The sequence below is a fragment of the Cataglyphis hispanica genome, chromosome 2 (assembly GCF_021464435.1).
Source record: "Cataglyphis hispanica isolate Lineage 1 chromosome 2, ULB_Chis1_1.0, whole genome shotgun sequence".
In the NCBI taxonomy this organism is placed as follows: domain Eukaryota; kingdom Metazoa; phylum Arthropoda; class Insecta; order Hymenoptera; family Formicidae; genus Cataglyphis; species Cataglyphis hispanica.
In genome coordinates, this window is record NC_065955.1 from 6,646,594 (window position 1) to 6,662,133 (window position 15,540).

At 32.2% G+C, this 15,540-nt stretch overlaps 1 protein-coding gene across 1 annotated transcript in view; it reads left to right on the forward strand.

Annotated features, from left to right (window-relative positions):
• Positions 1 to 15,540, forward strand: part of LOC126858944 (receptor-type guanylate cyclase Gyc76C-like) — a 68,462-nt gene that overhangs the window by 4,847 nt on the left and 48,075 nt on the right. The window contains exon 2 of the mRNA XM_050609689.1: positions 12,495 to 12,619. The gene's annotated coding sequence lies outside the window, so the exon portion shown is untranslated. The remainder of the gene's footprint in view (positions 1 to 12,494; positions 12,620 to 15,540) is intronic.

A 15,540-nucleotide genomic window follows, 5' to 3' on the forward strand; every position in this document is an offset into this window, starting at 1 on the left:
TAAACCTCGCGTATTGTCCTCGCCTGTTATTTACGCCCGGACGCTGTGATTATAAACGCGCGTCTGCCTCTGTTTATTCTCCGCTTTTTATCCACCGTCTTCGTTACTCGCGCGTTACAAGTTGACGAGGCTTTACGTTTCGCGTTCAGGTGCGCATTATGTATCCAAAGAACTGCGAATATTGTATATTGTACTTTGAACATACAAGTTTGCTTTTCGATGGCGCTTAATCAATTTATAAATTATTATCCAATTGCTTCATATTCGGACGATTAGAATATTCAAATATTTCGAATTATGCGAATAGTTGAATTTATTCGAACGTGCGAATTTGCAAAATAATATTCTGTTCACAGTGCAGAATGAAAATTCTGACTTATCGAGAAAACGACCGCGAGTCGAGGAAATCAATTTCCTTTGTGACGCGGATCAAAGGTTGTTGTGATAAATATTCTCCGGTCAGACAATAGTTTTCTGTTGCACTTTTTAAAGAACAGAAAGAGAGAGAGAGAGAGAGAGAGAGAGAGAGAGAGAGAGAGAGAGAAAGAGGGAGACAGACGAGTGGTAGACGACTTGTTTACCAGCAAGATCATTCCATACCGGTGTGATCGTCGATTTTTAACATGGTAAACACACATCTCGCATTCGTCCGCTTATTTGCGTGATGACGTTGTTCCCACGTCAGCGGTTTCGGAGTGATGCGAAATGTGACAGTTGCGGAAAACAACATCAATGGAGGAAATTCATAATTTAGAAAGAATTATGAAATTTACTCATGAAATATCTTAATATTTTCTTCATCTTGCAGTAAAATGACATCTCACGTTTAGATAGTTTAAATTTATCATACACAAACATAAAAACATAAACTGTAATATATACATATATAATTTTTTTAAAACAAGAGTATAAATTTCTGATACCTCATCCGTTTATTTAATTGAAAGACGAATATGCGCAACATAAAATTGTGAAAATTCTTTCTGTTTATCGAATCATATTCAGATAGAGATTATGATGTGCGAGATAGACGTGATTTTTCATGATTTTAATAAAAAAACGATTTACATAATCGAACAGTTCGTATACAATGGAATCAACCAAAGCCAAATTGAAAATGCGCAAACGGTAATCAATCTCTCCAGGCATGACGCATGACCGAGAAAAAAAAATGTGCTTTCTAATTAATCAATCAAGTTAAGTGGTTAACGGCCATATAATTAGCTGCATTCATAGCTCGAACGTTGAAATTACCCGATTAACTAGTGTTATTCCCATATAGTGACCAACGAAGTTACGGAATCCGTTGTGCTCATTTAGAGTCGAATTGTGCACTTGTCTGTGCAAATTAAATTCTTCTCGCTCTTTTCGTAATTAATACAAATTTTAATCGAAATCAATCTTATATACTAGCGTGAATGTAATTGCGAGCAATGCCTCTCAATGTATTAATAACATTATTCATTTTCTAATATTTAAAAAAAAAAAAAAAAAATTGTCAAATTTTATATTTATGTTTGATGAAAATTAAAATGCATTTTTATAAAACTTTTTATAAAACTTGGTTTTAAATGTTGACATTTTTCTGTAAGAATACCTTAAATGTGCATAGAAAAATTTTCATTTGTCATTTTCTAAAATTCTTTTCCAAGTAAATTATTTTTACATATTGTAACATTGTATAAATAATATTTTGTATAAATTATTGTATAAATAATATATATTCTTTTAACGTCAAAAAAGAAATTTCACGGGAAGAGGAAGAGAGGGTAATTACATATTATAGAAAATTTCTATTTTGAGATGAGAATATAAATCACACGTGCGTATAACAATATCAGGATCATAAATAAAGCTGTTGATATAATACAGCTTGTTAACATTATATATATTATAGTGAAATATTATATTACAATGAACTTTGATAAATATATAAATATATTTTGATCTCTAATTACATGCGTCAAACGAAATAAATCACGCGCATATTGTAATAGTACGAGAATGACCGCGAACAGTGCTTCTCAACTTGACAATAACGCGGCGTAGCAGAAACATTTAATATGCATTCTCGTCGACACTATTATAAATCGCAATTTCAACTGGAATAAATCACAAGTGATTATAATATAGCGAGCGTGACCGCAGATGGCAGAGGTTCTCGATCTATTAATAACGCATATTATTTTTCGATATCGGAATAAATTGGCGAATGTACTTTGGTTACACGCGCGTAACGCTTATGTAAATTCGAATTCGTGATTCGGACAGGTAGTGGAAAGGATTTGCCTAGAAGTATTTTTCTTTCTTTTATTATATACGTACACGTCGGAATGTTTGGACCGCGCGTTGAGACCGCGGGCGCCAGCTTTGAAAACGAAATTTATTCACTGAACGTAGCGCACGTATGTAGAATAAAGAAATGTTTTCTTCATTCTTTTTACGCGCTGTATATGACGGTGAGGGGCAGTAAAGTGTATCAGTAGCAAAGTATCGACGTATGTGCAAGATATGTCACGGAAAAGAGAAGGAAGAGAAAATTTATAAATGTTATCATTATTAAAGTGTATGTTGTATGTTGTGCACGATTTTCATCGCTTAACATTCGTGTTCGATACCACAATGTCGCAACGGCACGTTTGTACCATTACGTACATGCGTACTGAAATAATGATTTTATATACGAGCCTTAATTGCGTTTTGCTACTTTTCCGACGTTTACCTCTCTTAGGAGCGCGTAAGCATAGAAACGATAGAAGAACGGCAAAATCACACAAATGACAGAAGAAAATTCGCACGCGTTTAAAGTTCATACGAAAACCAGTAATTTGGTTGAAAGTTAATTTTCGTTCGACGATCATATGCGTTTTGTGTATACAGGATGTCTCGAAATTAAATGTCAAAACTTCGGGAGCATGTAAGATGTAAGGGATCGAGAAATTAAGAAAAAAAGTCCTTTAAAGATTTGCTTTGTTTTGAAGAAAATTGCAAAAAAAAAAACAGACAAATCATTTTCATCAAAGAGCTTAAAACGACATTTAAATTATTATTAAGTTTATGGAAAAGTAAAATAAAATTTGTAGAGCATAGAATTAAAAAGAGAGTGAGTTAAAATCCTCCTGAAGTAAAATTAGATTGTAAATAATCTCGCGTTGTCGTATTTATTTACACTTCACTAATTTTATTTCAGAAAGATTTTAACTTACTCTCTTTTCTTAATTTCATGCTTTACAACTTTTATCTCATGGTACTTTTCGGTAAACTTAATAATTTTAGTGTTGTTTTAAATTCTTTGATGAAATTTTTTTCTTTTGCGATTTTCAACTGAAGCAAAAATGAGCAAAGAACTTTTTTTTTTCTACACACTTTCGAAATTTTGACATTTAATTTCGGGGCACCCTATCGTCAGATACAAATAGACAAACGCGTAATATCAAGATTGAATGTTTTCTCTGCAATTATTAATTTTAACATAAGGCAAATAATTAAAGAGAAGATGACGAGATTTGACATTTTGTGACAAATATCACGAAGGCGTGAACATTGCACCTTGTACGCTGACATAAAAGCTCAAAGTTGCCGCCATGTGTAATCGTAAGGGCAGTTGAGTAATGACTGACGAGTTAATATGCCACATAAGCAAGCATTAAGTAACGATTGCCACTCACACGTACTTGACAACGATGCACTTACCATACACATGATTACGAATACGGTTGTCTCGGCAGATCATGATGTTCCTTTCATTCAGGCCACGATTAAAGAGCTCCAGATGTATTTAACTCTCGCTGTCACTCAGCGAAGCAGGGCAACTTCTGGATATACCAGATGTAATATACCTTTCGTTTTTTTTATATCAAGAATACGAGGTATACTTGGCTTTTTAATATCGATATAAATTTTTTTAAATGTGTACAAACGAATTTTGAAAATAAATATAATATTTTTCATGTCATGTGCTTACGAACGTAAGAATTTTACTATGACAGTAAATATTTTCTTTCTTGATTTACGTTATAATTACATAATTACGCACCGTCCGCCGTGGGATCGACGAGATAAGAGAATATAAAATACTGTGAGATACGGTCATTTTTTAGCAACATAACTTTTCCATTTATTTTCACCAATCGTTTATAGCCGTTGCGATCGATGTTGTATATGATACATGGGTCACGAGCAGTTATACTTTATGGATGTGAAAGGCATTTTCGCATACGACTTTTAAATTCTCGTCATTAACGTTAAACCTGGTATTTCGCTATTAAATTATTTTTTCGAGCTATCAAAATACAAAATTTGTTTTTTTCTGAGTGAGCTAAACGTTATCACGTTTTACAATCAGACAATTTTATAGTCACGAAAGGGAAAACTGATTATATCTTTTTTTGTTACATCTTTTTTTTTTTATCACGACAAACAAAATGACAATGAAGAAATTACCTATAAATTAAAGTAACTATAAAAAAAATTAAATTCATTAATCATTCATATTTTCAAATTTAACTTCAAATATTATTGCGTTGAAAAATGTACGTAATGGTTATCTGTTATATGACAGATTGTGTTCGATAAGAAATTATATCTCCCTATAACTCGCTTCGATATACGATTCGTTGTCCACAAAATTTGTCATGCTAGCTACGATCGATCTGCAACAATCCGCTTGAAATGAAAAGATGAACGGATGTTGCGCTTCTTTGCTCGAATGAAAAAAAAAGTGGCCTTGAATGCTGATAGACAAGAAGGCGCAGTCAGAAATAGGGCGCATACGCGAAGACGGAAGAGAACAACGAACAGAAAAGCGCACCATCTGCGAAATGCAGATGAAGGCAAAAGCGCAGAAACTAAAATTTTATTATACGATTAAAAATTTGGAAAATCTTTATTTGCTAAATTTCTTTTCTGATTTAACCAAAAATATTAGAACAATATAAAACAGAATATTATACAACAGGTGGGCTTAAGAACCTCTAGCCGGACTTTGAGATTTTATAGGAAATTTAATTTTGAACAAAAATTTATTGAAAAGCGCATACTTTCTTTGATATTTATATAAAAATATCAAGTATAAAATAACCATGATTTCCGAGGTTTTTGGATGCTAATTTTTTTAAGAAAGCATTTTTCGACCCATGTTTATAAGAAACATTTGAGGCCACCCTGTATAAATCACTTAAAATTATCTTGTACATATTATTAATAATTATAATCATGCATTGTATATTGCCAACAAATAAATCTTTAATTACTAATGATTATGGAATTACATCTGAAAATAGATTTTTTCAAGTTTCGCTAAATCTTTAAAAGTAAACAACTTGTTACTTGGATAACTTTTTACTTGAAGAAGCATTATTTTCGCGTTTTTAATTAATTAATTAATTAATATCACTTATACGGTACACACGAAATCGGCGACGAAACGTGAAATGAGAAAACGAGGAGGGGGGGGATTGCCAATGATCGCCTTGCTAGCCTGGAAATCCAGTTACTCTCGATCCAGCAGCAGGGATCTCAAGACAATGCGCAGAGAGTAAAGTAAGCCGTACAATGCCGCCTCGGGAGAGCTGGTTGGGTGAGCGCGACGAAAATAACTCCGGTCGAGGAGAATATTACGGCACTTTGCAATGAGGAGAGACTGATGGAAAGGAGTGAGAAAGAGAGAGAGACGGGAAGGGGGAGGGGGGAGCCTCACGCGCGCGAATAGAAGGGAATATTCTTGAAGAGGCTCGCGGAGAGGAGCGACGCGGAGAATCGCGCGAGCGAGCGGGCATGCATTAGTCGACCGACGTACACATGTATACGTAGCGATTTGTTTATATTCTGGAATTTACTGCGTGGCTCTTTAAGAGTATCTTCTTGGATAGGAAATTAAGAGATACATGTGCACACGCCAAATTAGAGAGATGCGTATACAAGATACATTTTTATAAATAAAAAAATATCAGTATTTTAATAATATGTCCTACACTCTTTAATAAACTCGAATGCGCGGAAAAAAATAATAGATTCATTATTTTATCATTGCAATCAACAAAAGGCAAAAAAACATGTATGTAAAGTAAAAATAAACATATAAGTACATTCTGTTTACCATTGCATGCATTAGAGATTTAATTGAAAATTATACAAATGTAAAATCTACTAGAATTATATATATTTAAAATAGGTGTTAGTGTTTATGATAAATATAAAATGAAGAGAATATAATATTTAATTAATGCAAAACAAACTCTGCAAGTTAAAACTGTAGATAACAAAATAGTGAAAGTAAGAAAATAAAATTGCGAAAATTCACAAACCATATTTTTACCTGGAAATTTAATAATGCATGCGACATCCTATTTTTATTATTTTATTATTATAATATTCAAAATATTTAATTGTGACGAAATATCTTATTCTTCTTCGGAAAAATTTAACAATATTAATGCAAAACAATAATTGATTATTATATGAGAAGGTTAAAGAAAAAAAAAAAAGAGACACCAAAGTGAAGAGATATAATCTATCTAACAAAATAATAATGGAAGCAGGAAAAAGAGAGACAGATATATCTACATATACAGAGTGTTTCTAAATAAGTGCGAAAAATTTTAGGAAGTAATTCTTTGTTGAAAATTAAGGGAGGTTTTTCATATAAACATACACTTCTATATTTCTCCCTGAGTTACACTACTTCAAAGGGGGAGGTAAAAATTAATTTTTTTTTTTCTCAAATTTTGAACAAGTTAAAAAAATGAAATGTGGTGAACAATTTCCACTAATATAAAAGGATATTTATTAATATTTAATTTTATTATCGTTATAAGGGGATGAAACTAACAACCTCTATTCAATTTTTTATTAGAACTTTTTAACGCATTAGAATGTGATAATCTAAAAATATGTGTTAGAAAGCTTAATTCATTTAGAAACTTTTTTAATTATTTTATTTTTTTTCGTAAAATCAATAGTTTTCAAGAAAAAAAAATACATTATTATGCACAGCGTCGTAAAGGGCATAAGTTTCGAGTTGCGAGAAGTTGAATTTTGGAATAAAAAAAGCAAACAAAATTTATAAATGTTGGAAAAAATGAAACAAAAACAACACAAAATTATAATTAAAAAAAAATCTAATTTTCATCTTTTTTGAAAAAAGTATAACTCCTCAGGGAAGGATATAGGAATATATGTTTATATGAAAGACTACCCTTAATTTTCGACAAAGGATCATCTAAAATTTTTTGCGCCTATTTAGAAACACCCTGTATATATGTATTTAATGACAGACTATACACGGCGAATCACTCTGACGACTGATGATCGGCGGTCGTCTTCTCTCGATATGTGACGCGATTGGCCGGCCGGCCAATGACTGGCACTCCGCTCTCAGATGCTGCGCGTCCCGGACCCCTCTTCTTTACGCGATGCATTCGCGCGTACAGTGCGCTTCATTGACGGCTGCAAAACTGGTCCACCGTTCGTTCCTTCGTTCGGTATAAAACTCCGTTAGAACCAGTTTTCCGCGCGGTGGACGAGCCTTCGCGAGCTCGCGCTACTCGGACCCGGGCCCTTCGCCGTGTTGCACCGGCCTCGAATTTTTATCGAGATGAAACGTTACGAAACGCTTCTTTGACCGATCATGCGATAACATCGACCGATGCATTTGACAGCGCGTACAGAAAATAAAAGCCCTTATTACGGTCTTGCCGTTTTAGCGAAATTTAGAATGAAAAGTGATGATAAAAGCTCAAGATAGTATTTACACAAAATTCGACATTGTTTGGATAAAAATGATAAAAATCAGTAGCTTTCGGAAAGAAACCTAGTTCTTCCTTCCTATTAAAAATGTTAAATAGAAAATCTTTTTGTCTATATTCGTTAATTCGAGCTTTATTCAAAGTAAAATACAAAATAATAAATTAGAATTCGACGTAACAAATAAATTAATTTTTTTTTCTTAAAAGATATTGAATTATTATATTTTTTTTATTAAACAGAAAATTTAGTAACATTTATATTTCCAAAGTTTTTATTTTAAAAATTTTACATATTAATTTTAAAAAGACTATTATTATATTGATTTTATTTTTATATTATAATTAATATGATTTATTAATTAAAGCAAAAATATCTTTTTGCACGAATTTATATAAATATATTTTATTGTTATTAGCGATTTTTATAATTTTTGCCAGTTTATTTCATTAAATAAAGTTCGGAATTTACCATGTTTTTTTTCCCACTCACTGGACTTTATTGGCCAACTTTGACTTTAATAAGATACTGACATAAGCAGGGAAGAGTCCCTTTAACTTTATAATACTGTGTTAAGATCGAAATACGCGCAAACAAAGATTAGAAATTACGAAATCACAGGATGCTATCGCGCGATAGTTTTGGCACGCACTCGACATCTCCGATGTATCATGATTTCGCGCTGCGATCGGTGGCATACGCGTACCTACCTATTTATCTATGCACCTATCTACCTACCTTACTCTTGATGCACACACGTTTACGCGCGCTCGCCTTTCACATATGCGATCCGACACGCACTAACACCGTGAAGGCCCGCCGCTGCCAGCATGTCTGCCAGCGCGACAAGCGGAATCCGAGCACTTGCGAAATCGGTCGAGCCACCACTACTCCGGGGATTGAGACTCGACGCACATTCTATGGACATAACTCGCATACGAGCAGCCTCCTATAAAAACATTCGATTACGCAATGACGCGTAATTTAATAATGGATAATGTATCTTTGATGATAGAGATTCCGACGCGAATATAGAATCTCTTTATATCTCTTTGGCGAAACGACCGCGTATAACACAATTGACATTCATGGGGAAACTATTGTTGGCAATCTACGTGAGCATACCAATGATACGTGTCATTCCGTTGTCTTTTACTTGACGTATGTCCGTGTTATTGAGCGATGACAAGTTCCGCGAGTAATGTGGTAAACGCTTTTATTCTCGAATTCGCGAGCGATTGGTCGTTCCTGGCATACGAGTTATATATGATTCTTTTTTCCAGATAGGAAGAGAAAGAGAGAGAAATGTATTCTCTACAATTATATTTTTTACATTCTTTAATTAGTTATTAATTTCAAATGGATGGCTTAATCGAATAATAAATGAAATTGTAACAACTTTATGTTAATAAATATGAAGTTTATGTTTGATAGACTGTCGAGTACGGGAATTATAACGTTAAATAAACTTTATGAATATATTTAATTATTAAATTATTATCGTAATATCGTCAGTCCATGCAGCCTGCGGAGAAAAAAAGCTCGCTCAATTACATTGCATCTAGATTGCACAAAATTATATTTACTCGTCTTAATGGTAGCCTGTCGACATAGACACGCCTCGTCGGTACCAACAAAGGGACTCTTTCGAGAAAGATCGCGTCGTCCATTCTTATCGTTTTTTATCGCGTCATAAACACAAAAAGATTGATAAATTCGAAAAACGTCATCATCTATCAGATGAAAAAAAAAAATAAATAAATAAAAATGAAAAGACGAAGCAATGTCAGCGCAAACATACTTTGCAAACGTGCTGACAAAGCGCTACTTTCGTGAATGCACTTTGTTGGATCTCCCCTATCGGCGTTAAAATAAGCACCACAAGGAGTAAGGAAGCACCGTAAAAAAAAGGGTAGAAGGAAATCATGAACGAGGAGGAGATGGCGGCGACGGTTGTGAGAAGGAAGGAAACGACGGTGGTGGCTGCGACAGCAATACGAGGGGAAAAAAGAGATGAGGAAAAAGAGAGTCGCGGAGAGAAGAAGAAGAAGAAGAAGAAGAAGAAGAAGAAGAAGAAGAAGAGTGGCTAACCGGCTGGCCGCAACACAAACTCGAAGTAAACCAAACCTACCGGTCCTACCGCTCGCTACCACTACCACCTACCAAACTATTACCTGTAACCAGTCTATATCTGGATTTCGTTTTGCGTCTTTCTTTTCCTTCTCTCTTCCTCTCCACTCTTCCTTTTTTCCTCTCTCTTTTATCCGATGCACCGTGTGTACTAGAATACTGAAATCCCTTGTGCTCACTGCACCTTGGATTGACGTGGCCGTCTCCCACGCGATTAAGAAACAGATTCTCTTCACGAATCTTGTATTGATCCTTCAGGTTGACAACGCAAAATATATCTCGTCTTAATTTTTCTCTAACTTTTGGAGTAAAGTCATTTTTTATTTCTTTATTTTTCCATTGAAACTTATACAATTGCTATAACGCTTGCTTTTGTCATACTGATTTAAATCATTATATATATTACCCGGTGACTCAAAAATTTTATAAAAACTTTTTATGTAAGTTGATTCATGCGCATCTCATTGTCGCGAGCTGCACGATGGATACACTGTATATTGAATCAGGAAATATTAATGGGTAAAAATTGCAAAGCTTTTTAAAATGTTAATCGATGCTACAATTAGCATTATAAATAAAATATAAAAATAGACATCTTCAGTCTTCTATTCTGATTATTTTTATTAAATTTACATTTTTTGCTTTACATACATACAATAGGAATAGGAATATACGAAGGAAATATTTAATCATGGAATATTTTTTGAATAATTTTTACATTTTATTATTTTTTTTTATATTGATTGTGTCCAGTATTTTGCATAATTGATGGCTGCAAAGATAAACATCGGAATATTTTTTTTGGAGAATATGTCATGTATAATGGACACTATATATTATATTATACGACTTGTTCATGTATATAAATCTTTTGCCCGAATGCTGAGATAAAGTATTTATTTCTTCCATTTTACTCTTTACTCTTGTACAATGTTTTCATAAGAGAAATATTTTTAATACTAAAGACCAATTTTGCCCTAATATCTCTTGGGGATAACTTTTTTATTTTCTGTTTTTTTTAAACTTTTTAAAATTAAATTTTCTTAATTCTTTGTCTACGTAATTATAATTTAAACGGATAATGAATCAAGTTGAGCTTGGTTTGCTTTGTTCAAACTGATAGTGCAATCGAGTCTATCTCTAAACTGAACGTTACATTCTGTATATTGTCATCATAAATTTAATTATTTAAATTCTTATATCTAGTTGTACTAAGTTGGACGTTATCTAATACAATCTTTGATCGATCTCCGATGATTTATAAATAATTTATCTCAGGATAAAAGAGATTTATTTATAAATTAATCTCAACAGGTACTTCACGTCAAATATTTCTTTTTAAATAAAAATGCACACAAATACAATCAGTGTGCATTTTATCTTTTAATATTTTTTATTGAAGGAAAATCTAATTAATAAAAAATTACTTGAAGAATGATATATATATACTATTTCTGTTCAGTGATTAGAACTGTAATCTGCCAAAATATTTTTTTTTTTTTTTATTTAAATTGATTATAATTTGAAAACAAAAAATATGTATTAACATTCTTATTGAAAAAGAAATTATTAAAAATATTATCACGTGTTACACTTAATGCGATTACTACCATACAAGCTCTGTTGAAGAATGTTTTAATATATGCAAGTTATGTGTAATGTAAATTTTAAAATTGCCCGTGTAATTCGTTCCGTACCGACTTAATTCGGCTCGACGGTGGCCCGATGATTAGGAATCCGTGAGTGTCGCCTCAAATACGCACGTGATTACATTTATGGCGAGACGGTATATCGGTGGTGGTCGGTGATAGACATGACACGCGCCAAACAGGTGTGTTTAATCCGGTCATTTAAATCGAGTCCACGAGATTACGCATCCGTTACTTCTACGATGCTGTCTCGGGCGCACCATGACCGCAAAATCCCTTCGTGCCTCGGTTATCGATCATAACGGATCGCGACGATCGCCACAGTCGTAGATGTAACAATCTGCGGTATATCAACCGCATATTTTTTTAAGGTTGATTTTCGCAGCTGCATCGATGTGCTCGCAGTAGAATTAATTTCCTCTGCGTCATTTCTCAAAGCCATGCTCATATTATTCAGTATTGACAATGTGTTTGGTTAATTTCAGTGCATCAAAGCGTAAAAATAATATTTTTTTCTCGTTAAAATAATATAAAGACATATACAACTAATATATAAAAATGTATATTTTTAGTAGAATAATATTTCTATTATAAATATATCTAAAATTATTTACAAGAGATTATAAAGATTTCTAATAATATGTTTTTTTTTAGTATATATTTTTTTTTAATAAAAAAACCAGAAAATATAATTATTCTCTGTGTATATTTTTTCATAATGAATACAATGCAATTTATAAATGTAGAAATAACAAATACGCAATTTTAAGCTTGTTTTCTTATTAATATACTTTGCGTCAGTGATGCAGTAAAAAATGTACAGCTCTTTCGTATTATCACTTTTTGTCCGCATATTTTTGCTGCATCTTTAATCGGTTTTATAATATATGCTTTATATCCGACAGTTAACGCACGTAATGTTTTTATAATTATTTTTTGATCGAGTGCTTAATACATTATTATATCTTCCAGGTGGCTTGACGTCCAGGCTGAAACTGTGAAGTATAGATCTAGTATAGATTGGCAGCATTATGCTTGCAACATAGCATCAAAACTTCGACCATCTTCTTCTTGAATTGCGCTACAATGTTGTTTAGGTAAGGTTTGCATCTTATTCAAATGTTACACACAAATACACACACAGAATTATATTTTTTTTATTATTGACTTTTAAATTGAAACTTAATGATAATTTTGATAATTTTATTTTTATAAATATAACTTTAGGACGACTTACATTGATTTTCAAGGTTTTAAAATATTTTATTAATGACAAATGTCATTTCTCGCGATTAAAGGCAAAAGTAATATGAGATATTAATAAAAGAATGAAAAGTTTTTTAAGCGCGAGATATTTTTGTGTAACATATACTTATAATGTACATATTTTTGTTCGTGTAAACGAATAGAAACGCGCATGATATGCTGATCATATTCATATATAATGTATATTCGTAAAACTTTAACGCTAAAAATACAATTATGCACATCCATGACACGTGTCGCGAAAGCGATGTGTCACTCGAATCAGAGTTCGATCGATACGCACTTTATAATCAATATAAATCTTTTTTAGTTAAACAGAATGAATATAAAACAATGCTTCATAAATTGCTAGAAATAAATGAGATAACATACATAATGAGAATATACATAAATAATTTATATATATCATAACTGCATTGTATAAAATGTTTCATATGACAAAACCAATCGTATAATAACAGGATAATTCAATTGATTCAGATAGACTATGTCGTATCTTTCTTAGAGGCGACAATGGGCGCCACCGTCCGGCGTCGTTACAGTTAATGTGAACGCGCTATTTAATATCAGCGCGCGAGAAACGACGTTCTCACAGCAGATATTATAAATACATGTTATCGCATATATGCCGGCGTACTATTTTAATGTGTTATCTCTATCCACGTCCGTCACGGAACCACAAACACGCCCGTTCGCTCCAGCTCCCGCGCTCGATTTCTGCGCGTCTCTTCGGCGAATTGGATGCATCATGATAGTGCATCTCCTCTTTGCATACGATGCAATAAATACGTACATTCCATGAAAAAAGTCGCGCGTAATGTAAATGCTGTTTAATTATAAGCTACGTTTTGCATTATCGAATCAGATATATCTGGTAAATAAATATTTAATTTACAGAATTAAGAATAAAGTTATGTTTAATAAAATCGAGCCACAACATATGTACATGATAAAAGATACTTTTTCCAAATTACAAGTCTAGTTTATATCGTTTTAATGTGATACATTACACGCAGATGTTTTTTTTTTTTTATAATTAATCTTTTTTGAAATTTTTTATCTATTGAGAATATATTATTTTATTATATGTATTATAAAATAATTAAATAATTAATTAAAATATTGCGTAATTTTTAAACCATTATTTTTATTAAATAAATGTATGATTCTGACTTATTTTAATTAAAAATATTATTTTATTAATATACTCTATTTTATATAGAGAAATATATAAAGAAGAAATTTCTCCTATTATCAAGTAGAAAAATATTATTTGTACTTTTAATCTTAAAATGCAACTTTTTTTGCATTTTGCAACTTTTGTTGCATTGCATAAAAATATTTTCTTACGCTTGACGTAAGAAAATGATGCCTGTGTTATCATGCCGGTGTTATGTACAAACTATCCATGGCAATAAACTAAAATATCATACAGAGCGAAAAAAGAATATCACTACTTTTATATTACTTATACATTACAAAAGAGGCTTTGAACACGCACTAGAGAGAGAACGAATAACATTTAGATATACATGCAGATCGGTGCAACTGCGCGTATGCACTCTCATGTTTTCATATGATAATTCTACATATATTTTGTGCGGCCATCTTGAAAGGTCTGAGAGCAACGAGACAAATTACAGAGATTGTACATACATAACGAAGAAATACACACATGATACTTACGTGAAATTAATCTCTCAGCATTTAAAAAAATTAAATTTCTGTATGTCATTTAATTGCACTTGTCATTATTTTTATATGTTTGTTTGCCATTTTTTATTTGCGCACATTACATAAAATAATTATTCAAAAAAAGTAATTTGAATTTATATGTGTTTTGATGAAAGGTATACTAAAACTGAATAATCACTAATATTTTCTAACGCTTTATTTTACTTGTTTTATCGTCTATTTGTAATAACAGATCACCGGAATGATCAAGTAAACATCGTAATTATGATGCGACATAGTGAATAATTTCTGGTTGTTGTATCAGAAGTGTTATGGAATTCTGCCAAATCCTTGAAAGAGAGCCGACATTCAAACGTGTGCGTGCGCTTAAATTTTGTGTGAATATTCCGAAGTTTGCATAAGTAGATCACGATGTACTCTCAATTACGGCATATCTAAGCAAGATTAAGAAAACATGCGCGGTGTTGTTGCTTCCATTGGAAATTCGCCAACTATCTTCTGAGAAGACAAATTCTAGGTCGAATTTGATCTGCCAAATCGTCGATAAAAACAGTCGCGGAGACTTCAAGTTTGTTGATTAATTGTCGAAATACAGAGGTCTATATTATTTCGACATCATTAAAATTCTATTTTAATTAAAGATTTATTAATTTATTTACAATGAATAAAAATTTATTATTAATTTATTTAAAGGTGAATTTATTGTTATTATTTTTTCGTAACGTAATTTTTTTGCTTAAATCTTTTTATGCACTCCGCATCGTGTACGCAAAGTACACAGAAACAGAGAAATTTAAATTCTTCTCTTACACGAAACGTATTTTTAAATATATCGGCATCTCACGTAAAAAGGAGCTTAAATGTATATTTGTACGATAATTGATTAATTGTACATTGCACTTGCAAACGACGTTCGTTCATTGACTGTGTTTTTTATGACGCTCCATGTTCTTCGCCTTTGATAGCTTCTTCCAATAAGCCGTTAAGTACATTGACACTGTTTCTATCATTAGGCGCTCATTAAAAAACCGACGAAAGGATAGGCACATATGTAAAA